This window comes from Bos taurus, chromosome 17 (assembly GCF_002263795.3).
Source record: "Bos taurus isolate L1 Dominette 01449 registration number 42190680 breed Hereford chromosome 17, ARS-UCD2.0, whole genome shotgun sequence".
Taxonomy (NCBI): domain Eukaryota; kingdom Metazoa; phylum Chordata; class Mammalia; order Artiodactyla; family Bovidae; genus Bos; species Bos taurus.
This window is the reverse complement of record NC_037344.1, coordinates 3706942-3734605: the sequence shown is the minus strand read 5'-3', so window position 1 is coordinate 3734605 and position 27664 is coordinate 3706942. Positions and strand designations below refer to the sequence as shown.

General features: G+C 40.9%; 1 long non-coding RNA gene across 2 annotated transcripts in view; it reads left to right on the top strand.

Moving 5' to 3' along the window:
- LOC107133269 (uncharacterized) overlaps positions 1–27664 on the top strand; it is a 239861-nt gene that overhangs the window by 99754 nt on the left and 112443 nt on the right. The window contains exon 1 of one of the 2 annotated variants that reach the window (XR_001502145.3): positions 7446–8174. The exons of the other annotated variant lie outside the window; for it this stretch is intronic. This is a non-coding gene — a long non-coding RNA (uncharacterized lncRNA). Of the gene's footprint in view, positions 1–7445; positions 8175–27664 lie in introns of those variants that run through there. 2 annotated transcript variants of the gene reach the window in all.

Below are 27664 nucleotides of genomic sequence, written 5' to 3'. Positions count from 1 at the left end.
AAGGCATCATTTGGGGTATATTACCTCACAGGTGATTTACATTTTCTGTTTAGTATCACTTCTTTTCCTCAGTCTGTGAAAGGAGGTTGAATGGAGAATTTTTTCCAGGTTTGCAGCTTTCCACTGTTTAAGTCTGGAGAAATACTCCATGTATTTGGAAGTGTGCTGCTAGGGGAATAACAGTTTTAAGACTGCAGACTTGTCCATCGTTTATCATCATTATATGGTGTCTGTCAACAGAAAACCATTTCCCAGAATTCCATAAGGAGTTGCTCCATGTAGAAGCATGGAGTCTTGTGACAAGGAAAAGCATTGCAGTGAAGAGTAATAGGAAAAGGGGTGGGGGATAAACAGAAGCTTTTAGAGCTAATTCATGGCTGGCGTCATCTCCATTAGCATTGGGACTGTTTGACGTTGAGTTCAGAGAACATGACCAGGGCTGGTTTCCATCTGTCATGGTGATTAATGGGAGTATTGTTAGGTAATAATAGTTTAATAACATGGCTGGAGCCAAAGAGGCACACAAAATGTGTACATGTAATTCTAAAACCAAGAGCACTGTGGATAAAACCACAAGAGCCAGCAGATTGAGGTCCTGGTCTCAGCTCTACCACTAAGCAAGGGCAGCTGGGAGAAACTCTTCTTAAAGTTGAGGAGGGTTAAAATAGTCTGCTGTTGGGGTGAAGAGACCAGCCTTAGTTCTGAGGCAGGAGAGCGTCTTGGTGAGTTTCATGTACCTGTATCTCAAGGACTAAAAATTTTGTTACAACATAATTCTTCTGATAAATAAGAGTTGGTTGGGATAACACAGCCAATGCATTAAAGAGGGAAAGAGACATTTCCTTATGTTGATAGACTGGATTTGTCTCTTCCAAAAATTACCTAGATTACTTTATATGATATGATCCCATACCCAACTCAGTGACTATCTACCATTGATATGAAACCTAAACAGTCAAAATTGTCTGAGTCTGCAAGAGGGAAAATCTGGTTAACTTGTAACAACACATTTCAATGAAGTTGTCTTTTCTCTTAGATGGCAGCTAGAGACCCAACAAGATCCCCATACACTCAGAGCCTAGACTATAAGGGCTTTTACTAAAGACTGTTGCAACTTTTCAAGGTAGAAATAATTTTCCATACAGAAAATTGGCAACAAGAGACTATTTACATGTTGGTTTTCCTTCCTGACAAGAAAAGAGACATCTGACCTAACGAGGTTCTGTCCAAGTTTTACTTAAAAACTTTCCACCAAATGGATCTCAGCATGAATAGAAAAAGCTTTCAGAAAGTAGGAGGGGTCTTATGGGTGATGGGAGGCCAGGAGCTGGCCATAAGCCCTTCTGGACGGTGACACACTTTGACCCTGTGGGTTATTGCTCAGTGTTCAGTTCATCATGGTGTTAAGACAACTTGAACCCCACTGGGAGAGAGGCAGGCTAAGATGCTCTGAAGCTAACAAAAGATGCTTGAATGTGAGTAAAGGATTGCAGTCCAGGAGAAGTAATGAGAGCTTTGGGAACTTATTTTTGTCCTCAGTGGTTTAGACTGTATTTCTTTCCCAGCTTCAAATGGATATCCTGCAACTCAAGGAACTAGAGCAAAGTTTGAATGTTCCAGGCTAGGTATAGGTTTATTACATGTTTGGAGAGATGATGGATGCTCTTTGTCATCTCCGTCTGAGCCCAAGCAAGTGGCTATTTGAGAATGGTAGAGGGATCATTTCTGCTGACCGAATCTGGGGATGGGTGATGCTGGGTGTCTGCTGTGAAGGCTTCTATTTAGGGCTGGTCTCAGCTGGCCTGTGTCTACACTGCCTTGAGGGTGGGAGTTTGGTGGGAGTACATTTTCTTCTTCTGCACCTAACCAAGGGGAGGAGTTCTGATCAAAATACATCAAGGTCAAGGCTATTTCTTGGTCCACAGGACATGGCTGTGGAGATTTAGTGTAATTAGATGAGTTCAAGGTCTGGACTTGTGCAGTGGCTCATTTTGGACTTTCCCTTCCTGGGAAGCTTAGCGTGCCCTAGAGAGGCTCGAGGTGGGGAATCAGACCAACCTAGGTCCAGTAGGGAAACTCTTGTTTTCCCTTCATTTCCCTTGGACATTTTCTTCAACTAAGCTTTGCTTGTCATCAGAGATAAGATGAAGAAAAGCCTTCAATGTGGGCTGGGGATCAGCTTTGACATGAACAGAAGAACTATCCTGGGGTATGGAGCAGAGGCCTCTGGGTAATGAGTACCTTGACCTGGTATTCCCCTCTGAACATGCATTGCTCTTGGAAACAAGGAATGAGGTGGCTGGGTTGAAGGACTATGACTCCCCAGCTATCCCCCAATTTTAATTTAACAAGACATGATTTATAAAGTAAACACTTCCAGTGTCTATTTTGAGATTGCTCATATTGCACCAGCCAACTGCATCATATCCTTTACTCCAAGACGCAGGGACACAGATGGATCTGTCTGGGATCTTAGACCCCTAAACTGTGAGAGGCTAAGATGACATTCTTAGGGTAGTCAAGTCAGAAGGATGGGTACTTTCTCTCTCTCCTGTTAACTCTCTTTTGTCAGATGATTAGGCCATGAATTGCCTTACACTGCCTGGAGTAGTGCAATGAGCACTAGCCTGGATCTCAGATGCTGTCTCACCTCCAGGTCCTCTCTGATCAAAGTGCACAGCCATCCAGGGCTTTTCATTCCAAACTGACGGGCTTGGAGAGGAACACCTCCACCCTCCCTGCCCCCAATAATGTGCTGAGATAACCACGTGGAGAATGGAGGGAATTCCAACAGAAGGTGTGACCAAAGACTCTTCTGCTTGAAATAACAAACATTAGAGTGCTCACACACTCACCTCTCTAATAGTTTAGTTGAAAAAGTTAAGGTTTAGACTCCTTATTAATTAAGTCATTGCAAGTTTCCTATCTGCTGTTAGTTGAGGGAAAGGCAACTAATATATTTTTCTAATATATTTATTTCATTGTCATGTTTTTGTCCAAAGGCAAACTTTGGTACGTTCTTATTTTATATTGTTTATTTATTTTTGCTGAAGTATAGTTGATTTACAATATTATATGTTTCAGTTATACAACATAGTTATACGGTTTTAGTTATATGTTTCAGTTATATGTTTCAGTTATACAGTTTCAGGTATACAACAATAAGCAAGATTAAAAGACACCCTCAGAATGGGAGAACATAATTGTTAGTCTTCATATTAAGTGTCTGTTCACTGGTATTCATCCCCCCCTTCCCTGTGTCCCCGACACCTGTTCTCATTACTGTGGTCTTACATTCGGCTCTCAGAGAGCTGGTGAGAGTGTGTGCTGAAGGACTCTGGGTCTGATCTCTGTACATCCCTGTTCTCTGGCCAGAGTGTATGCCCTTTCTCCACCAGGGGTCACAAGTGAGTCCAGGGGAATGTGGCTGGCTCTACACGAATCCACGGCCGCTGTTGGAAACGACAGTTTGAAGTGGGCTTCCTCCTTCTTACAATGGATCAGCAATAATGAAATCCCTGTTGTCAGACTAAGAAAATAGCGTTTGCCAGCAGAAGTCATCTTGGCAGTCCCCAGTGGGAGTCTCATGCAGGGAGTCAGCGGGGGGAGCAGAGTGAGGCAGTGTCTCTTTGTTCCATTGCCTGATTCCCTGCAGACCCACCCTGATTTTTATCCCGGGTGCTGCAAAGAGACAACGTTTCATGGCTAGTTTACTGAGCTGATGGTTTCTGAACCCCAGATACTCTTACGGAGGAATCTGCTAGCTAGGCAGTGTAGCAGCGCCAGAAAAAAGAGGTCCAGGTGAGGCCTCTGTTTACACTTACGATGTATGCTTTTACTTTGCACCACTGCAATTTCTTGACTGAAGAAATTCTCTCTTATTTGTATGTGATACCATGAAACTGAGTTTTCAGGTTTCCAGGGCTTTCTTTTTCTCTGGGCAGGAGTTTCCTCAGACTTTGCATCTAGGATTTTCTTCAGTGGGAAATTGGTAGAAGAGCCTGTCAGGGGGCGCGGGTTCTGGTACTCTACCATTAAAATCTTTCCCAGAGAGAGAGAAGTAACAAGCCCAAATTAGAGAATATGGTGAGGTATTTTTAAAGCTGTGAAAGTCTAGAGGTATGTGATTAGAAAAAACTTTCCCTCCTTTATATATATGTATGTATATATATATATTTTAGTTTTAGCCCAGCCACTATTAAATTTTCCTTAGGTCAAATTGCCCTCCCTTAAAGCAATTTTAACTGAAGCAGAGAACTGAGGTAACCATTTTGTCCTTAACAGAAACTTTTTTTTTTTTTTGAGTCTTAGAATTTTACCCTCCTATAACCCAGTGACTTCGTGTGCAGAGTCCACGGAAATTAGTGTGAATACTTTGCTAGGAAGTTTTCAAACCCCACTTTTGTTCATTTTTGTGTTGATCATATACTCCAGTTGCTGTTATGCAAAACAGAGACACACCATAAAACATACAGTGTAGATAACCTGGCTGAGTGCACGTGCTTTTAAAACTTTAATAAGCAGAGAGTTTTATGTTTTGTTTGTCTTTGCATTCTCTGTGGAAAAAACCCCCAAACTTCAAACCTTGGCCTGGTCACCATCGCCCTCAGTCAGATCTGCTGAGAATCTGGGCTGCACCTTTTTCACTGCTGAAGCTTTTTATAACCTGGCTAGGCATTAGGCAGCTTTTAAATTTGGCAGGTCTCTGGGTTCCATTAAGAACTCATTTAAATCGTTTCTCACTTGAGCCTGAATTTTAACTAAGCCCTGGTGGATTTCAATTAGGATTGTTACAAAATGAGATGAGGATGGAAATTAGATTAATGTGAAGAAACAATGGAAGAGATAGCGTATCAGATAATTTACGACTCACATGTTAAGATTTTATTGTAGTCATAGAATTGCTACTAATATAGAAATGGATTGTTAACCTGATAAATTATGTCACAGATGATGAAATTAGGGCAGACTTTGGAAAACTCTAGTAACAATAAAAACACACATAGTTTTGTGGCTCTGAAACAAATTGCCTGCATGCCCTGAAGCCAGGTCTAGTTGAAATAACTAAGCTAATTAGATAAGAAATAATGAGTGAAAATAAATACAAAGATCTAGGTCAGGTGAAGAAAAGCCATACATAACAACTGGTATGTGATATTTGTATGAAATTCCCCTTTTAAGGTATGTGGGAAAGGAAATTGCAAATTAAATCTGGCGCTACATACACCAAGGCCAAAGTTTGCAAAGTGTACAGTATTGTTGCCACAAAACATTCTCTTTCCTCAGTCGCCTCCCCTCACTCCCAAACACAAAGCCAGTGCTGTTCATCATCTTGGAGCAGGGCTCCTGTCAAAAGTAGGGCATGAATTAGATCCTGCTTGACAGCTGTTTTCAGAAAAATAATGACTGATTATTAATGTATACTTTTCTAGTGGAACACTTACAATTAAAAAAAAGACCATCATATAGGAAAGTTGCTTCTGGTGTTCTGTTCTATGAATGTGCCACATTCAGAGGTTTGTGTTGCCATCGCTACCATCAGGTTACAGAACAACTTCCTCACAGACAAAACTCCCTGTGCTCTCCCTCTGGGGTCACATCCTTCCTCCATACAGTAGGAGATCTGTAAAGCTTTTGCTCAGAGAGTTGTGTGTCATGGAACCTGTCCCTAAGTCATCACTTGTGGGTCAGTGGGGAAGTGTGTTCTCTCTTTTTCTCTCATCTTGGCAGTTTGCTCATATGATCAGTGCCTCTTCCTGAGTGTGTTATACAGGTGACAAATGTCTCCAAAACTCAGTGGCCTTGGATTGAGTATGACTCTAACCCAAAGGTCAGGTGTGCCAAAATTTTGTTGGAATAGCACTTCAGATCTAGCCAGTTGGAGGTGGCAGTAGGGTATAGTAGTAGGCTTCTCTAGGGAGGAGCCTGACGTCTGGGATAGATGGGATTTCAACCAGGGAATGGAAGTGGGAAAAGGACGCCCCAGGCTGAGGAAGTGCATGAGCAAAGCATGAAGGTGGAAAAGTTCAAGACACTGGGGAAAGCCATGGCCTTCCACAGGGCTGGCGTGGAAGCTACAGTGGAGCGTGAGACCCACTGGGATTTTATTTTTTATTAAATGATGGTGGGAGGACTCATTGACTCATTTCGGAGCTGGTGCACATCTGAAATGTACTTCCAGAAGAATCATTGTGCAGAACAAGCCAGATTTCCGGGATAAGAATGGTTGGGACATCCAGAAAAGGACCCCAATGACACTACAGCTTCTCCTTCAGATGTTCTGTAGTGAGGAGGAGCCGGATGCTGGTATCTATCATAACGATATCACTTACATATGGAATCTAATAAAAATGATACAAATGGACTTATTTACAAAACAGAAACACACTCTCATCTCGAAATCAAACTCATGGACACCAAAGGGGAAATATGGGGGGAAGTAATAAATTGGGAGATTGGGATTAACATAGTTTTGTATTCTAGTTTAGTTACAGATGAATAATTAGAAAACCAGATCTAGATAGTTTTGAGAAAGCTAAAAAAAAAGAAAAACTTTTTCTAAAACTTGGTTTAAAATGCATTCAGTTTTAGGGCCAGGAAATTACAATGGTTTCTTCTAGTTTTAGATTCATGATATTATTTGAGTTTTTACTTGGATTGGAGAGAAAATAGATGTGATGGATGTTTGCTGTTACGACTAAGTAATGTGTTGCCCGAGGAGCTGGACAAGTGTAAAAGTAAAATTAAATTTCTAGTGATTGACTGTGACACTGTGGGATAGAAATGTTTTACAAGCGGACAGTCCCACAGACAAGCTCAGGAGGGCAGGGAAGATGCTAACACATGTGGTCTGATACTACAGACAACTATTCTCCTTTGGGACAAAGAAGACAGTTAACCGTTGTCCCACACGGGGAATTCAAGAAATCTGTGCAGCATATATTTTTCTAATTCCTCTGAGGACTACTAGGAAGAGAGGGGCCTTGTTTAAGAAAACACCCAGGCCTGGATGCTTGGGTCAGAGATACCATTCTTCCATGTGACCTTCTCAAAACTGTTGAATGAGACTACTTGAACTTATCTTGATCCCAGACACACCTCTCTCCCCTTAGCATGACTGAGCAGGCTTCTTTTCCCTTTCTGACCAAAGTGACTGTTTTGAGGGTCTCCTGATGGTTGTAGGGGAGCATCATCACTTTAGGTCTTCTTTGGATGAGGTGAGCCTTTTCCAGAATATTCTACAAATGTGGGGCTGGGAGGAGAGCAGTGCTGTTTGCGGTTGGATTTCTCCATATTCCCTGCACACAGAGAACATCACCACTCACTGGACACACGCAGCCACTCAAGTGCCGTCGCTTTTTCTGCTGGCATCTGTCCAACATGCACAGTGATGGTACAGGGCTGGCCAAAGTCGGGCGCTCCCCAGAGGGCGGTGGGGGCGGGGCTAGGAAAGAGGCGTGTCGTACACAGAAGTAGCTACGGTCCCTGTGCAGTTACAGCTCCGCACACAGAGGACCTGGTAAAAGGCGGGTGTGTTTGGAGACCTCGGAGGGAGGGCAATGCCTTGGCGAGTCGGGCCCTATTTGCCAGAGGCCACATCTGTGCCCCTCGTCCGCCATCACCCAGCCCAGCTCTCACTTCCTTCCAGGCTCTGAGCAAACGCTGGATTCCTGCTCTCATTCTATTCCAGCCTGGCTCTCCCGTTTCTACATCTATTTTCCCTCGTGTCTCCACAGCACTTGGAGCTGTCTCAGGGCTATGCTCCTGGCTCCTTTCCTGACAACCTCAGCTTTTTAAGGGCTTTGTGCGGATGCTGCCTCTCTGTTCTTGAAGGTGCTAAGAGTTTGGAAAATGAAAGCTTGGAGCTGGGTGAAGAGAGTCCAGTGTTCTGGGTGGAGGTGGGCTGCAGTATTAAACAGGACGGTCAGATGGGCCTCCTCGGGGCTAGTATTTGAGCACAGGTTGGAAGGGTGTGGGGAGAGAGCACATTAGCCAAGATGGCCTGTTCAGGCTTTCTCGCTCCACATTTTGTAAATAATGATTACGTAACAGCTGAGGTTCGTTTGTAGCACTGCGCCTGTGCCTTCATGAGGCTTATGTAACAGCTGAGATCACTTGTAGCACTGCGCATGTGTGTCACGAGGCACTTGCTTGGCCGTGGACTGCGTTGTGTGGTAAGCCTGTATGAGCTCCACCTAAAAAGAGTGGTGAGATGACTGCTGCCCATGGGTGCGTCTGTTGGGTCCCCCGTGAGAGGAGAGAATGTGGCATGTCTGTTGCTAAGGCTCCTGTGCCAGCCGGGAGAGAGGTTGGCTGGTGGGGGGCACGCGGGGCCCCAGCAGGTGGGAGGCAGGGCAGCAGGGGCGCCTGGGCAGCTGCCCTTTCTTGGCCCTGGTCCAGGCTGCACTGGGGGCTAGCTCGCCACAGCCCTGGGTGCACTGTCTGTGGTTTTCATATGCATGACGTGAGGACAGCATCAGTGCAGGTCTTTTATCTAAGTTTGTAATTCTAAATGTATTTTTATCTTGTATATTTAGTTTAAGGGACTACAAACATCAATTTAAAAATGTTGAAATGCTTTGAACACCCCCTTTTTTGGGAAAAGCAACCGAAAGCCTCCTGCCTTTTGTCAGCTGGCTGAATTCTCCAGTGGTCCAGTGGTTAGGTCTCCGAGCTTTCACTACGGAGGGTTCAGGTTCAATCTGTGGTCGTGGAATTAAGATCCCCTGAACAGCAGTGGGGCTTTTCTTTTTTATATCGCTGATTTGTTCCCCTCCTCCAGCCCCTTACTGATTTGTCTCTCTGATGTCTGTCATTGCGTATGGGTCTCTGGAGACCCTCCTGAGGTGGATGCTGGGCTGATGGCCTAGCTGCCTGTTAGTGAGTGGTTTTGCCCATTTTTTGAGTTTATTGTGATGAGTTTTGGCCACAACACATGGCTTGTGGGATTTTAGTTCCCCAACCAAGGACTGAACCTGTGCCCTGCTGCAGTAGAAGCACAGAGGCTTAACCTCTGGACTGCCAGAGAAATATCCACCCCTGCTCCCCGACTTTTTGGTGAAGAAACTGGAGCAGGAGAGCAGCGTTGCCTTTCATCAGCTTCTGACAGTTTCCATGGTGCGCTTGCCTCTGGCCATGCAGACTTCTGAGCGCCAGGACATTTAGGGAGGAAGAGACGATAGGAGCTAAGTACACTAACTGAGAGGCCGTGGATCCTGGCTGCTTCCAGCCGAAGCTGTGGGACCATTGGGTGTGTCGTGAATATGTTCTGAAGGGGGTGAGGACTGGGCACCTTACCCTCAGCTCTCCTCCTGTCCAGTGACTGTCTCGTCACAGCTGCTGCTGCCAGGACCCAGTCTGTTGCCTAAAGTCAAAAGATAAGCACGCACATAACTGTTTGAGCAGCCCCAGAGAAGGAAGTCGGGTCCTCCTAATGTGGACTATGCAAGTACACCACCCAGCCCCATGGATTTCCCAAGATTAAAAACATCTCCAGCCACAGAAAGAGATGTGGGATGGCGAACACAGACTGACTTTATTATGTGGGTTTTTAAATTAATCCAATTGTTTGGAGCAGAGGCGCTGACGTTCTGCTGATTAAAAGGGTGAATTAAATGTATTCATTCAATAAACATTTATTGACCATTCAGTAGATGCCAGGCACTGGGCCAGGCGCCAAAGACAGACTGAGTCCTGCAGCCACAGGGCTTTCATGGCGCTTCTAGAGGAGACGATCAAGTGGAGGGAAAGCAATGAGGTTACATTTCTGTATTTCATGTGCCGGGGAAAGTACAGTTGTTTCTCACTGAAACACCAATTTTATTCATTTTATGTCTTGAGATGCTTCCGTATAGAAGAGACTCTCCACCACCCCCCACCCCCCACAGAAGTCCAGAGTGCTCCTGCATTTACAAGTGTATTACACACACTGCAATACATTGTTATGCTTTGAATCCTCCAAGAGAAACAGCTTTCAACATACTGAGATGTTTAGAGTTGGAGCAGTACTTATGAAAACCATGGAAAAACACATGTATTATCATATGTGGAGAAAGAAAAAAATTACATCTTCAGAGAGATGGCCAGTTTGGTTGTATCTCGTCCCACAGGGTGAGGAACCTGAGGAACTCAAATGGTGTGGTCCAGATGCTCACCTCTAGACCACATCCTGAGTACCCAGCATCTCAGAATTCCCCACCTCAGTGGCTCTGAACCACTGCCAGCACCTGCAAGGGCTTTTCCGTCATTGAGAAAGGCGATTGGGCTGTCACTGTATGCTGGTGAATACACCAGTGCGTATAAAAAGCGCTCCAAGTATGGGATGGCAGTGGAGGAAGAGAAGGTGGCTGGACCCCTCAGATGTTAGATCTGAGCCTGCAGATAGCATGGTGATTTTTTCACTTGGTTGAAGAAAATGATAAGGCAAGATGATTTGTGTGTGTGTGCACAAATCCTTTGTATGTGCATGCTTAATCCTCTCAACTTTTTCCATTACTATTAATACCTGAGGTTACCCTCTGTTAATTTGGAAGAGAGATACCATTTGTTGAAGAAAAATTCTGTTTATTGATGTATCCTCTACAGTTAAAGAAGAGGAAAAATAAATCAGAGCATGTATTTTGTGTATTATTGTATTCTTTGAAATAGTGGATTACATCTTAATCCTACACACATTATGAAAATGAGGACTCCATCTGGAAAGCTAACCTTCCATGGAAATGTCTGGGTCACACATGTCCATCTATTCCTTCGCCAAGTGCATAATGGAGCATTCGATTGCTGGTAAGATACGCTGGGGTCCCTTGGAGAGACCTGAAAGACAGAGTGGGATGCTCAGGGTAGCCTGGTATGCACGGCATCTTCGTCCAGCCTGGATCATTGAAGTCATTTGCTTTAAATAATTGCAGTTAGGCACTCTTCTCTTTTTTCTTTTCTGCTTTTAATGCCATTTTAAGTTTAACATAATTGAGAGTATTTTGCTTTGTTTTACAGTTTTCCTTTGGGTTTATTACTGTCATAAAAGTTAAAATTAGACAAGAGTTGCAGAATCTTTAAGTCAATAATCTAATGAGTCTGTCCTCAGGTTGCTCTGGGGAATATAGGAAAGGCACTGCAGTAAATCCTTCTTCCCAAGCCTTATGCCGTCCTAGAGTCACAGTGGATGGCAGTGTCTCTTGCTTTGGGACTGGCTACAGCATCATGAACTGTCAGAACTGATAGGGATCTGAGGTGTCATTGCCTGGTTTCATGGGCGAGGCATGAAAATTCAGAGAGAGCACACCCTTGTCTGTGATCACAGAGTAAATACGTGGCAGGATGGGACCCTGGACTCCATGATGTGCTTTACTTCTTCAGTTCACATGACAGCAATCACTGGTCAGGTGATTCAAAGAGTAAATCTCCCCTCAACCCTGCCCCATCCTCAGAAGCCCAAATAAAAACTCAAAAACAATACCTTACTCTGAACCTTAGGTGAGTGTATAATGAGCTGTTTTAAATAAATTAGGAGCTTCGTTTAGCACTGATGTGGCTCTTGGCTCATTCTAGACTTCTGCAAATATGGTTAATCCTTGTTACTTGCAGTAATTATATCCTATACAGTCACTGTGAACACTGGATTAATGAATAGCAAACCACTGCTGGTGGCGCAGTGGTAAAGAATTTGCCTGCCAATCAAAGATGCGGGTTTAGCTCCTGGGTCAAAAAGGTCCCTTGGAGGAGGAAATGGCAACCTGCTTCAGTATTCTTGCCTGGAAAATTCAGTGGAGAGAGGAGCCTGGTGGGCTACAGCCTGTGGGACCACAGAGAGTTGGACATGACTGAGTAACTGAGCATACATAATCCTAGGGAAAATACAGGGTTGGGTTCCTGCAAGCCTCTGGTCACACTTTCATAGTTTGGTCAATACATGACCTTGTTTTGTGTATATTTCTATTTAAAGACAATTTATTTAATATACATTATTGATTCATTAACATTGGACTCATAGCCAACAGCACTATATAGCTCATACCTGAACGAAGCTTATCTAACACCTATATTTTCTTCATAAGGCACATTATAGCCTTGTGTTTAGAATAGTAGACCACACTTCACCACTATGCTGGGAGCATTTTTAAACAGCTAAATTACCAGCCAGAAGTGCAAAAGTGTAAAATATATGATACCAACTGCCTTGAAAAGGACACTTATTTACAGCATGAGACTAGAAACAAGAAGGGAGACTATCAGCTGTTCAACCTCAGTTGGCATTGTGTACGTCAGGGACTCGAGTTTTTGACACTTCAGGCATGTCCACAAATGACCGCAAAAACATTGTGAGTGTTGACTTTGAGGTTATAAATTTGAGTAAGTGAATTTGCAAATAAAGAATCTGGAGTGATGAGGACTGACTGTATACAAAAACTCGCATATGTCACTACATACTATAATTCAGGTTTCACATGGAGCAGTTTTGACTCTACACTGGTGGTGCAGTTATGATGGTGGCCATTACACAGGAAGCCTTTACGTTAGAAGCCTTTCTTTGAGCGCACCTGCTTCCTAAGAGCCATGTTGCCGAAGAGCTCCTTAAGGCAGATCCAGGCTCCTGCCCTCCTAGCCAGAGAGCTCTGTCAAGAGTGGGGAGCCCCCTTAGGCATGTACCCTCCAATTAGGCTTCCTTCTTATGGGTGAAGAGGGGTCTCCATGCACGCTTGCTCTAAAGAGGCTGTGTCATATCTTTTTACCTTAGCCTTGCTATTTCCATGGCTAACCACAGGCCTATAACTCCCAAATCTTTATCTCCTGTAAGGTATTTCTTCTGAGCTCCATTTATGTCTTTCTAGTTTCCTCCTTAGCATATCTACTAGAATGATTCCCTGGGATGTCAGCAAATCCAAAAGAGTTCTCACTGACATCTGCCTGAAAGCCAGTTCTTCTTCATCTCTACTGGGTACTTGGCTACTTGGGTCACTGTCCACCTGGTCACCTAAGCTTGAAATCTAAGAGTGATCCTTAATTTCTTCTTCCCCTTTACTCCTCTCATCAGGTATCCAGTGAAGTCCCACAAAATCGACCTTTGTTCTGTCTCTACCATCTGCCTATGCCTCTTCAATGGCATCGCCATAGCTCTATCCCAGTACTCACTGGCGTTGGCTGTCAGTCTCGCATGTCTCCATCCACTGTCCACACTGTTCCTAGAGGGATCTCTGGAAAATGCAAATATGACTATATCACTCCCTTTGAATATTTCAGTATTTCCCTAATGACTGCTGGATACATGTAACTTTAATAAGGTCCTTTTATATTTGGACACCTGTTTCCTCCACTGTTTCATCTCCCATCACCCCTTTTATACCAATGTGATCTTGTGATATAATAAGAAATATGTATTTTAGTCTTTGTTCCTGGTTCTTGAGGCAGGACCATCTCTTAACCTTGAAATTTCCTGAGTGAAAGGGAAAGTGATGGGGGTGGGAGGAGTGTTCTTTGTTTTCACAATAAACCCCTTTCAACCACACCTAGTTTATGCTAATTAGATGCCCCTTATTGTTGTTGTTCAGTAGCTAAGTTGTGTCTCACTCTTTGCAACTTCACGGATTGCAGCATGCCAGGCTTCCCTGTCCTTCATTATCTCGGGGTTTGCTCAGATTCACGTTCATTGAGTCGGTGATGCCATGTATCTCCTCCTCTGCTGCCTGCTTCTCCTTTTGCCTTCAATCTTCCCCAGCTGCTGAGTCTTTTCCAATGAGTCAGCTTTTTACATCATGTGGCCAAAGTATTGGAGCTTCAGCATCAGTCTTTCCAATGAATATTTAGTGTTGATTTCTTTTAGAATTAACTGGTTTGATCTCCTTGCTGTCCAAGAGACTCTCAAGCGCCTTCTCCAGCACCGCTATTTGAAAGCATCAGTTCTTCAACACAGTATTCCTTATGGAGCAACTCTGGCATCCATTCATGACTACTGGAAAAAGCAGAGCTTTGACTGTAGGGACATTTGTTGGCAAAGTGATGTCTCTGCTTTTTAATATGCTGTCAATATTTGTCATAGCTTTCCTTCCAAGGAGCAATTGTCTTTTTATTTCATGGCTGCAGTCACTGTCCGAAGTGATTTCAGAGCCCAGGAAAATAAAATCTGTCACTGCTTCCACCTCTTCCTCATCTATTTGTCATAAAATAATGAGACTGGGTGTCATAATCCTAATTTTTTTGAGTGTTGAGTTTTAAGCCAGATTTTTCTCTCCTCTTTCACCTTCATCAAGAGGCTCTTTAGTTCCTTTTTGTTTTTGGCCAATAGAGTGGTATCATCTGTATATCTGAGGTTGTTGAAATTTTTCCTGGCAATCTTGATCCCAGCTTGCGATTCATCCAGCCCGGTGTTTCACATGATGTACTCTGCATATAAGTTAAAATAATAGGGTGACAGTATACAGCCTTGTCATACTCCTTTCCTAATTTTGAACCAGCCAGTTGTTCCATGTAAGGCTCTAACTCTTGCTTCTTGACCTACATACAGATTTCTCAGGAGACTGGTAAGGTGGTCTGGTATTCCCATCTCTTTTAAGAATTTTCCACAGTTTGCTGGGATCTACACAGTCAAAGGCTTTTGCATAGTCAATTAAACAGAAGTAGATATTTTTCTGGAATTCCCTTGCTTTCTCTATTATCCAACGAATGTTGGCAAAAACTGAATCTCTGGTTCCTCTGCCTTTTTTAAAGCCAGTTTGTACATTTGGAAGTTCTCATTTCACATACTGTTGAAGTCTAGCTTGAAGGATTTTGAGCATAAACTCACTAGCATGTGAATTGAGCACAATTGTCTGGTAATTTGTACTTTCTTTGGCATCACCCTTCTTTGGGATTGGAATTAAAACTGACCTTTTTGAGTCCTGTGAGTTTTCCAAATTTGCTGACATATTGAGTGCAGCACTTTAATAATAGTGTCATCTTTTAGGATTCTAAATAGCTCTGCCGGAATTCCATCACCTCCTGGTTTGCAGTAATGCTTCCCAAGGCCCACTTGACTTCAGATTCCGGGTTGTCAGAGTGACATAGGTGAGTGGCCACACCATTGTGGTTATCCGGGTCATTAAGACCTTTTTTTGTATAGTTCTTCTGTGTATTCTTGCCATCTCTTTTTAATCTTTTCTGCTTCTGTTAGATCCTTACCATTTCTGTCCTTTATTGTGCTCATCCTTGGATGAAATGTTCCCTTGATACCCTCAATTTTCTTGAAGAGATCTCTAGTCTTTCCTATTCTATTGTTTTCCTATACTTCTTTGCACTGTTCATTTAAGAAGGCCTTCTTATCTCTCCATGATATTTTTCAGAACTCTTCCGTTGGATTCAGTTCAGTTCAGTTCAGTTCATTTGCTCAGCTGTGTCTGACTGTTTGCTACCCCATGGACTGCAGCATGGCAGGCTTCCCTGTCCATCACCAACTCCGGGAGCTTGCTCAAACTCATGTCCATCAAGTCAGTGATGCCATCCAACCATCTCATGCTCTGTTGTCCCCTTCTCCTCCCACCTTTGCTGTCAAAGTAAATCAAAAGAGTCTTTTCCATCACCACAGTTCAAAAGCATCAGTTCTTTGGTGCTCACCCTTTATGGTCCAGCTCTCACATCCATACGTGACTACTGGAAAAACTGATATCCAAAAAGAATAAAATAAATCTTTTCAAGACTCTTTTTTCATTCTATGCATTTAGTCAGCACCTGCCTTTCTAAAATACTGTTTAATCTAGAATGGGCTCTTACCTTCAACTCCATGTCTTTTCCTATTTTAGGCAATATTTTTTAAAAAAGCCTATGATCAATCATTTTTTGATTCCCTTAATTCTATTTACTCAGCAAAATTTCATCATAAAGTGAGATTAAGTAAAATTTACAGGCACTGCCAAATTCTAAACCTACTGACATGGCCAAATTGACTTATAAACTATAAATTATAGTTAAACTATATATAGTCATATAATTATATATATAACTATTATATTATATAATTAATGTATATTATATTAATTATATATAATATATATTATATTTATTATATATAATAGTATAATTGTTATATTATTTATTATAATATAATATATAATTTAGTTATTATATAATACGTAATATATATTATAACTATAATATATATAATATATAATGTATATGTTATATATTATATATATTATATATAACTATAATATATATTATAAAACTATAATATATATTATAATCAAATATAATATATATAATATATAAAATTATAATTACAAATTATAAACATATTAATATATAATATTTATAATATGTAGAATATATTACATATTATTATATACTATATTATTATATTATATAATTATATATTATATATAACATATTATAATTATATATTATATATAATTAATTATAGTACTCTTGCCTGGAAAATCCCATGGACAGCAGAGCCTGGTAGGCTGCTAAGAGTCGGACAGGACTAAACGACTTCACTTTCACTTTTCACTTTCATGCATTGGAGAAGGAAATGGCAACCCACTCCAGTGTTTTTGCCTGGAGAATCCCAGGGACGGGGGAGCCTGGTGGGCTGCCGTCAATGGGGTCGCACAGAGTCGGACACGTCTGAAGCAACTTAGCAGCAGCAATAATATATATATATATAATATTATGTTAATAATGTATTATAATATATACTATAATCATATATAAATATATATAATATATAATATAATTATATATTATATATCTGGTAAGGAGGAAGTGAGACATATATGAAAATATAGCTAGCTAACACAGCATGCTCAAAACTACCGCACAATTGCACTCATCTCACACGCTAGTAAAGTAATGCACAAAATTCTCCAAGCCAGGCTTCAGCAATATGTGAACTGTGAACTTCAAGATGTACAAGCTGGTTTTAGAAAAGGCAGAGGAACTAGAGATCAAATTGCTAACATCCACTGGATCATCGAAAAAGCAAGAGTTCCAGAAAAACATCTATTTCTGCTTTATTGAATATGCCAAAGCCTTTGACTGTGTGGGTCACAATAAACTGTAGAAAATTCTGAAAGAGATGGGAATACCAGACCACTTGACCTCCCTCTTGAGAAACCTAATGCAGGTCAGGAAGCAACAGTTAGAACTAGACATGGAACTGGTTCCAAATAGGAAAAGGTGTACGTCAAGGCTGTATATTGTCACCCTGCTTATTTAACTTGTATGCAGAGTACATCATGAGAAACGCTGGGCTGGAGGAAGCACAAGCTGGAATCAAGATTTCTGGGAGAAATATCAATAACCTCATATATGCAGATGACATCACCCTTATGGCAGAAAGCAAAGAAAAACTAAAGAGCCTGTTGATGAAAGTGAAAGAGGAGAGTGAAAAAGTTGGCTTAAAGCTCAACATTCAGAAAACGAAGATCATGGCATCTGATCCCATCACTTCATGGGAAATAGATGGGGAAACAGTGGAAACAGTGTCAGACTTTATTTTTTTGGGCTCCAAAATCACTGAAGATGGTGACTGCAGCCATGAAATTAAAAGACGTTTACTCCTTGAAAGAAAAGTTATGTCCAACCTAGATAGCATATTTAAAAGCAGAGACATTACTTTGCCAACAAAGGTCCGTCTAATCAAGGCTATAGGTTTTCCAGTATTCATGTATGGATGTGAGAGTTGGACTATAAAGAAAGCTGAGCGCTAAAGAATTGATACTTTTGAACTGGGGTGTTGGAGAAGACTCTTGAGAGTCCCTTGGACTACAAGGAGATCCAACCAGTCCGTCCTAAAGGAGATCAGTCCCAGGTGTTCATTGGAAGGACTGATGTTGAAGCTAAAACTCCAATACTGTGGCCACCTGATGGAAAGAGCTGACTCATTGGAAAAGACCTTGATGCTGAGAAAGATTGAGGGCAGGAGGAGAAAGGGACGACAGAGGACGAGATGGTTGGATGGCATCACCGATTCAATGGACATGGGTCTGGGTGGACTCTGGGAGTTGGTGATGGACAGAGAGGCCTGGCGTGCTGTGGTTCATGGGGTCACAAAGAGTCAGACACGACTGATCAACTGAACTGAACTGAACACAGCATTTGATCAGGGCTGAATCAGTCTTGATCTGCTATCAGTTTACATTGAAATGAGACAGTCTTAACTATGAGTTTGGTTTTGAAATAACCAATTTGAAATAAATAGGACATTTTAGTAGAATTTCAAACTGTTAAAAAAACTTGGCTGAAACTTCTAGAAAGTTGGTTATATTCTCTTTCAAATGTTATTGTTAAAATTACAGTACATTGTACCTTGTTAGTATCAGGAGAAAGTTTGAGCATAATAATAGCAAATCACTTTTTGGGTTTAATGTCCTCATATTTGAAATGAGATGAGCAACTAGATGATTTATAAGGTTCCTTTCAGCTATCTGAGTTTAAAATGGAGCTGTACTTGAGAAAAGAAAGCCAAACTAGGAGAATCTCCAAAGGAATAGAGGATTTAAAAGACCATTTGCTCCAAGTAGAAAAAAAAAAAAGAAACATTGAGCTATGAGCAGATTAAAGGAATTAAAGATATAGATCATTGTTAACAAAATAAGCTACATAGGATTCTATGTGTGCCAATATTCCATCATATGAATTAAATATGACTAAAAGACAGGCTGGATTTTGTTGTCTCTATGGCCCCAAACACAAGGGATTGGAGAATTCCATGGTTGCTGCCTTTTTAAGGCCAATCTTGATATTATAGTTAATTGCAGTGACAACATCCTTTGCTCAAATATACTGCAGTTCATAGAGACATAGCCTTTGTCAACCAATAAGTTTAAAATGTAATGCCAAGAGAGAGACATTATTTGTTAGGTCTTCAGGATAAATTACTGAAGTAATGGTGCTCCATTAAAGAGATAACAGTAGTTCAGAAATCCTGAAATAATGGAAGCAATGGCCCAAAGGGTTTTCTTCACACTCCCTCTCCCCAGCCTCATTAATCAGAAAAAGAGGAACCAAGCCTCAAACCTCGGTCTACGGTTTATATTAAAAGGAAGAATCCTAGTTTTTCCATCTCTAATTTCTATGATTGTGCAAATCTAAATTAAAAACACTGAGAACATTCAAAATGTTCGTCATGTATTTTTACGCCACAATAACAGCTCAATATAGTACATTATGTACAGAAGAAAGAAAGAGAATAGCTTAACACCAGCTTTATGAAATTAAGTGGCTCCAAATAGGGAACTGGCCACTAGGTCAGGTTTCAACTTTTTGTCTTAGGTATCGAGTCCTTTAAAAAAAGAAAACTTTTTTTTTTTTTTTAAAGTCTAAAGAAACCAAGGATTCTGCAAGCATATGCAGATTTTACAAAGACAACCCATTCCTTACAATATGAAAATTTTACTTACATCTACTTAATCAAGTGTTTGTTGGAAGCAATCTTATTTCTTTCTTAGTGTCCTGTTATGTCCAATCTATTCTCACACATCTCTTTCTCATTTTTTTTTCCTCTCTCTCTCCGTCTCTCTTTTTAGCAATAAGCTATTTCCTGGTTTTACTGTCTGGACCAGTATTAAACCCAAATTTGATTTTACATTCAGGAATTCCAAAGTACCTATTTTTTAAATGAGAAATATTCATTTTTAAAATCACAAAATGTGATGATAATGTCTTGAGATGTTTAAAAGCAGCAAACATCCAGAAATTCAACAGCTAAATGAAGGGCGCTTCCATCAAAGTAGTTACCTTCAGAGACTAGGTATTTGGAATATGCTATAAACAATTTTTGAACTTCTGTTTTGGAAAGTACTTCAGAGCCAATGAATGAGCGATTCCAAAAACTACTCTCATGATTATATAGTCTATCTTTTGTGCTAAAAGACACACCACCTAGCTTGATCACCTACTTTGTTCGGAAGACTTGACTCCTTTATTAATTAGTATTTGGGCAAGAAACATATTACCAACTCACACTGTGTGTGTGTGGTTGAGGAGTCTTTAATAAATGGTCTATTTACAAAATATGTGAGAAGGATAATGGGAAATCAACAAGGGATGGGGAGCCCTTACACTCTCTGGAGCTGGGGACTTTGGAGGAGGAAGACAACCACATCTCTGAGCTCGTTCTCTTTGCCTTCCAATTTGCTAAAATTTAATATGTTTTGACTGTGCTGTGCAGTATGTGGGATCTTAGTTCCCCAACCAAGAATTGAACCTTCTCCCCCCTGCACTGGAAGCTGAGAGTTTTGACCACTGGGAAGTCCCAGCCGTCCAGTTTCTGACAGTACTTCCCTTTGGCCAAATCTGAGAGAAAACTAGACAACCGGGAAGCCTTAATACAGCCCATACAGACCAGTCTTTCAGGACACAGGCTAAGTGGGGAGGTACAGAGAGTAGTTCTGGAGGGGCAAATGGAGATTATCCAACACAGTCAGTAATGGCTCTCATCTGTTACTGTGTTAGTCTCTCAGTCGTGTCCAACTCTTTTCAACCCCATGAACTTTAGCCCTCTAGGCTCCTCTGTCCATGGAATTCTCCAGGCAAGAATACTGGAGTGGATTGCCATTCCCTTCTCCAGAGGATCTTCCCAATCCAGGGATTGAACCCTGGTCTCCTGCATCACAGGCAGATTCTTTACCATTTGAGCTACAAGTGCTGCCTCTCATCTGTTAACTGTGACCCAAATCACTCCACTGGGAGAATGGGTGTAGCTTCCAAAGGCGTCTAAGAGTAGGGTTCCTTACTTAGAATAAGACTGTATACTCACTGGAAGTAGGACACAGCGAACAGAAGAAATGAAAATAGTTCATTTATTATAATTCAATCTTATTTCTTTATAACCATGTTTCATCCTTTGGTAGGAACACCTTTGAGTGGCTTTTGATGCATTCAATCTAATGCATTTTATAGTCCTTTAGGTAGACCAAGGCTATGGTATTTCCAGTAGTCATGTACAGATATGAGAGCTGAAGCATGAAGAAGGCAGAACACCAAAGAACTGATGCTTGGAGAAACTCTTGAGAGTCCCTTGAACAGCAAGGAGATAAAACCAGTCAATCTTAAAGGAAATCAACCCTGAATATTCACTGGAAGGACTGATGCTGAAGCTGAAACTCCAACACTTTGGCTACCTGATATGAAGAACTGACTCATTGGGAAAGACCCTGATGCTGGGAAAGACTTGAGGCAGAAGGAGAAGAAGGTGGCAGAGGACGAGATGGTCAGATGGTATCACTGATTCAGTGGACAAGAATTTGTGCAAACTCTTGGAGATGGTGAGAGACACGGAAGCCTGGCGTGCTACAGTCCGTGGGGTCATGAAGAATCGGAAACAACTTGGAGACTGAATCACAGGTAGACCAAATGTTCTGTTTGTTGAGACTTATAATTGAGGATGGAAAAATGTACAAAATGATACATTGAAAGTATACATAATCTCTTTTTTATGGAGTCATCTGCATTCATTGGCTATGTGCACAAGTGAAATAGAGTCCTGAAAATCTGACTTGCATTTGGGAATAGGGGGTTAAAACCAGAAATTATATGTATCTATAATACAAATCTGCCTGCTCTTGGCAGTTTTTACTTCACTGAACTGATTTCAGTGCACTGACTGACTCGGTGATGTTTTATTTTTTGCTAGAAATTAGGAACATGGGCAGTAATCAGAGTGCCAGGGACAAAAAAGACAAATTATACTGTGTGTACTTTGAAAAACATTGAGAGTGTTGGTCACCCAGGCCTTGACTTGCTGGATTTGAGTTTGGATTACCTAACTGGGCTTTTAATTCTCTGGTCTAATCAGGTCATCTTTCATCCAAAATAGAAAATGGAGCATTTTTTTTCCTGTGAACATCATATCTATTTTTGATCCCAGTAATTCACAAGTTATTCCTGGTCACCATCACTGATGATTGAATAACAGTGGCTCAAAAGTTTTAAATGAAATGCCAAGAGAAGATGTTTATTATTCATTCTCTCAGGTGAGTTGGGTAAGAGTAAAATGTGTTCCCAAAACTGGTCTTTGACTCTAAGAAAACTCCAGGCCCAGATGGTTTCAGTGCTGAATTTTAGTACATATTTAAGAAAGACCAATCTTATACAAACTTTCTCAGAGAATAAAGGAGATGGGAATATATCCAAACCTGTTTTATGAGGCCAGCCTGCCCCTGATGCTAAAACCTGTCAAAAATACTACAAAACAGGGAAGAAAATTGCAAACCAATATTTCTCATGCATACAGGTTCCAAATTCTTCATAAGACATCAGCATATTAAATCCAATAACATGTAAAAACATATTAGATAGTAATAAAGTAGGAGTTATCCCAGAAATGCAAGTTTACTTTAATTCTTGAGAGCCAATAATTTACCATTTTACCAAGTATAAAAAAGAAAAATTACTTAAATACATGCAAAATTTATCTTTTGCTTTCCTTCACATTCTTCTGAACTTATGTTCCTTTATTTTAAAAAAAGGACAGAAAATGAAGAGCAGCTCCATACTTCAGTTTAAAACTCTAAGATTATCTGCACGTGAATAATTGACTTAATTTTTAAATAGCAGATAGAGTAAGATTTATAAAATCCTGATAACTCACATTTTAGAGGTAAAGTGGACTTCAACTTAGATCAGAAATCAATGTCACAGCTCCATGGAGCAACCTGCACAGTTGTGTTTTCCATCTTAGGCCTGCAGGAGGTGGCCTTCACAGCATCCTTCTAAACCAAGATACTGGATTCTCAGGGGCTTTGGATGTGGCTGGTATCAACCTAAAAGGGACAGGAGAGGCATCCAAGCCAAGGGTGTAGTTCCATGGTTAGCAACTTTATTCATCCATCCATCCATCCATCCATCCATCCATCCATCCATGAGGACCTACTTCATGCAAGGCACAAAATCAGTGAAAGTCAGTGCCCTCATGGAATATATACCTAGAGGAATTACATATAGTAATGATAAGATTATAGTTCTCTTATGTATCAGAAACATAAGGACGAGCTGTGGAGGTGATTCTTGGTCAGCTACAGGACTGACGGCTTATGAGTGAGCCAAAAAACATAACTCCTACCCTTGCTCATTTCACTTCTGGCCAAAGACAATCTACTTTATCATTTTCTCCTTTCTGTATAGGGCTTTGCATGTTTCAGAAGCTGGCCCTACCCTTCCTCTTGGCTTGTTTGATCACAAAGCAACCTTGATAGAACATCTGTTTCTCCATCACAAGGCAATTGATTCCAGATGGTAAAGTCCGATCATTTAAGAACGATTGATGGAGATATTTTTGTGAGTAGTTTTGATTTTTTTTTTTTCCACTGCCTTCTCAGAGTTTTAAGCAAAACTTTTAGGGCTATTTTTCCTTAAATCTTTACACAGTCAGTAGATCTTCTGATTAATCTCAGTGTCATGAAAGAACCTGGGTTTTTTTCTAAATTGAGGATTATTGCTTTACAATCTTGGAGTGGACTCTGTTGAACAACACAAATCAGTCATAATTTTATATATATATCCTCTCTCTCTTAAACCTCCCTCCCTGCTCAATCCCACCCCTCTAGCTCACCACAGAGCACCAGGCTGGGCTCCCTGTGTTACACGGCAGCTTGCCGCTAACTGTCTATTTCACACCTGATGCTGTATGTATGCCAGTGCTACTTTTCTCAATTTGACCGACCCTTTCCTTCCCCCGCTGTATCCACTAGACCCTTCTCAATGTCTGCGTCTCTGTTTCTTCTCTGTAAATAGGTTCATCAGCAGTATTTTTCTAGATTCCATATCTATGTGTTCATATATGATGTTTGTTTTTCTCTTTCTAACTTACTTTACTCTGTATAACAGGCTCTACGTTCATCCACGTCTCTCCAACTGACTCAAATTCAAGAACATGGAATTCCTTTGTTATTCTCTCAGAAAAGTTACAAAAAAAGATTTGAGGCCCTATTAAGGTAGCATGACTATTAAAGCAAGAATAGTAAAAGAAATTAAGCTAAATTTCCTAGTAATTTCTGAGGGCATGCTATTAGTTTGGACCTCAGGGGTGTGAGTGATGTGACGTGATGTATAGGATGTGATAAGTACACGACTTGCTGGAGTGGGTGCTCAGGGGAAAGGTTTCATCTGATTTCTCCTAAGGGTAATGGCAGTTTTTTCTTCTTTTGTTCTAGTTGGTAATTCCAGGGTTCTTCTGTAATTTCCTGAAGCTTTATAAGGTTGAAATCTGAAGCACTGTCATTTCTAAGTTTTTTGAGTTTCAGCTAAATATATGTAGCGCTTGATACCTACTTATTCCTGCATACACATTCATAATGATTATTAGGCTTCATCTTATCTCAAGGTTTTTTACTGAATGGAAATTTGTCTTTATAACACAATACCACATTAGTTATTTAACCAGCTGCCATCTATCAACATTGCCTGCTGTGCTGAATACTGACTTTATATTAATCACTCCCACCTAACATTCATTTTTGGATCATATTTTGGATTAGAGTCTCCTCTGTATTCAAGAAAGTGATTAGATACATAGGGATGGAACATTTTGTTGGGTGGGTACTCTCTTAGGTTCAGTCAGTTCAGTTCAGTTGCTCAGTCGTATCCGACTCTGTGCAACCCCATGGACTGCAGCGTGAAAGGCCTCCCTGTCCATCACCAACTCCTGGAGCTTACTCAAACTCATGTCCATCGAGTCGGTGATGCCATCCAACCATCTCATCTTCTGTCATACCCCTTTCCTCTTGCCTTCAATCTTTCCCAGCATTAAGGTCTTTTCAAATGAATCAGTTCTTTGCAGCAGGTGGCCAAAGTATTGGAGTTTCAGCTTCAGCATCAGTCTTTCCAATGAATATTCCGGACTGATTTCCTTTAGGATGGACTGGTTGGATCTCCTTGATGTCCAAGCAATTCTTAAGAGTCTCCTCCAACGCCATAGTTCAAAAGCATTAATTCTTCGGCGTTCAGCTTTCTTCTTAGTCCAACTCTCACATCCATACATGACTACTGAAAAACCATAGCTTTGACTAGGCGGACCTTTGCTGGCAAAATAATGTCTCTGCTTTTTAATATGCTGTCTAGGTTGGTCATTGCTTTTCTTCCAAGGAGAAAAGAAAAGAAGAAAAGAGGAAAGAAGAGAAGCAAAAGGCAAAGGAGAAAAGGAAAGATATAGCCATTTGAATGCAGAGTTCCAAAGAACAGCAAGGAGAAATAAGAAAGCCTTTCTCAGTGATCAATGCAAAGAAATAGAGGAAAACAATAGAATGGGAAATACTAGAGATCTCTTCAAGAAAATTAGAGATACCAAGGGAATATTTTATGCAAAGATGGGTACAATAAAAGACAGAAATTGTATGGACCTAACATAATCAGAAGATATCAAGAAGAGGTGGCAAGAATACACAGAGGAACTATACAAAATAGATCTTCATGACCCAGATAACCATGATGGTGTGATCACTTACCTAGAGCCAGACATCCTGGAGTGTGAAGTCAAATGGGCCTTAGGAAGCATCACTATGAACAAAGCTAGTGGAGGTGATGGAATTCCAGCTGAGCTATTTCAAATCCTAAAAGATGATGCTGTGAAAGTGGTGCACTCAATATGCTAGCAAATTTTGAAAACTCAGCAGTGGCCACAGGACTGGAAAATGTCAGTTTTCATTTCAGTCCCAAAGAGAGGCAATGCCAAAGAATGCTCAAACTACCACACAATTGCAATCATCTCACATGCTAGCAAAGTAATGCTCAAAATTCTCCATGCCAGGCTTCAACAGTATGTGAACTGTGAACTTCTAGATATTCAAGCTGGATTTAGAGAAGGTAGAGGAACCAGAGATCAAATTGCCAACATCTGTTGGATCATAGAAAAAGCAAGAAAGTTCCAGAAAAACATCTACTTCTGCTTTATTGACTACGCCAAAGCCTTTGCCTATTTGGATCTCAACAAACTGGAAAATTCTTCAAGAGATGGGAATACCAGACCACCTGACCTGCTTCCTGAGAAATCTGTATTCAGGTCAAGAAGCAAAAGTTAGAACTGGACATGGAACAACATACTGGTTCAAAACTGAGAAAGGAGTACATCAAGGCTGTATATTGTCACCCTGCTTATTTAACTTATATGCAGAGTACATCATGAGAAATGCTGGGCTGGAGGAAGCACAAGCTGGAATCAAGATTTCTGGGAGAAATATCAATAACCTCAGATGTGCCGATGACACCACCTTTATGGAAGAAAGTGAAGAACTAAAGAGCCTCTTGATGAAAGTGAAAGAGGAGAGTGAAAAAGTTGGCTTAAAGCTCAACATTCAGAAAACAATGATCATGGCATCCAGTCCCATCATTTCATGGCAAATAGATGGGGAAAAAATTGAAACAGTGAGAGACTTTGAGGGGCTCCAAAATCACTGCAGATGGTGACTGCAGCCATGAAATTAAAAGATGCTTGCTCCTTGGAAGAAAAGCTGTGACTCTCTTATGTAGTCAATGCAATTTAATCCTCAGTTACATGTTTATGTCTCATCCGTAAAATATGAAAATCAACTATCCTCTGATAATATTCAAGTTTTAGTCTGAAAATACTTAATATAGTGGTCCCTTAGGATTTTTCTGGAGGCCTACTCTTCCCTGTATGGCTGGCTGGCCAAGCTGCAACTCACCCAGGTTTTAATAACAGGCAGTATGATAAAATAGCTGAGGACTGAGGGAGTCCAAAGAGGTTGTGCAAACTCATCAGCTCTGTCATGTATTTTTGTCTACTTATTATTAATTTATTGAAGTATAGTTGATTTATAACATTATTTTCAAGTGTACAGCATAGTGATTCAATGTTTTTGTAGTTTAAATTCCATTAAAAGTTATTACACGATAATAACTATACTTCCCTGTGTTATATAATGTATCCTTCTTGCTTATCTATTTTCTACATAGTCAGATCGGATCAGATCAGTCGCTCAGTCGTGTCCGACTCTTTGCGACCCCATGAATCGCAGCACGCCGGGCCTCCCTGTCCATCACCAACTCCCGGAGTTCACCCAGACTCATGTCCATTGAGTCAGTGATGCCATCCAGCCATCTCATCCTCTGTCTTCTCCTTCTCCTCCTGCCCCCAATCCCTCCCAGCATCAGAGTCTTTTCCAGTGAGTTAACTCTTCACATGAGGTGGCCAAAGTACTGGAGTTTCAGCTTTAGCATCATTCCTTCCAAAGAAATCCCAGGGCTGATCTTCAGAATGGACTGGTTGGATCTCCTTGCAGTCCAAGGGACTCTCAAGAGTCTTCTCCAATACCACACTTCAAAAGCATCAATTCTTTGGCGCTTAGCCTTCTTCACAATCCAACTCTCACATCCATACATGACCACAGGAAAAACCATAGCCTTGACTAGATGAACCTTTGTTGGCAAAGTAATGTCTCTGCTTTTGAATATGCTATCTAGGTTGGTCATAGCTTTACATAGTAGTTTGTATCTTTTATTCCCATACCCTAAATTTGCCCCTCCCTTCTTTTCTGTCCCTTTTGTTAACCACTAGTTTGTTTTCTGTATCTGTGATTCTGTTCTGTTTTGCTATATGCCTTCACTTGTACTAATTTTTAGGTTCCACATATAAGTGATTTAATACAATATTGGTATTTCTTTGGCTAATTTATTTCACTAAGAATGATATTCTCTAGGTCCATCTACATTTCTGCAATGGCAGAATTTCTTTTTAATGGCT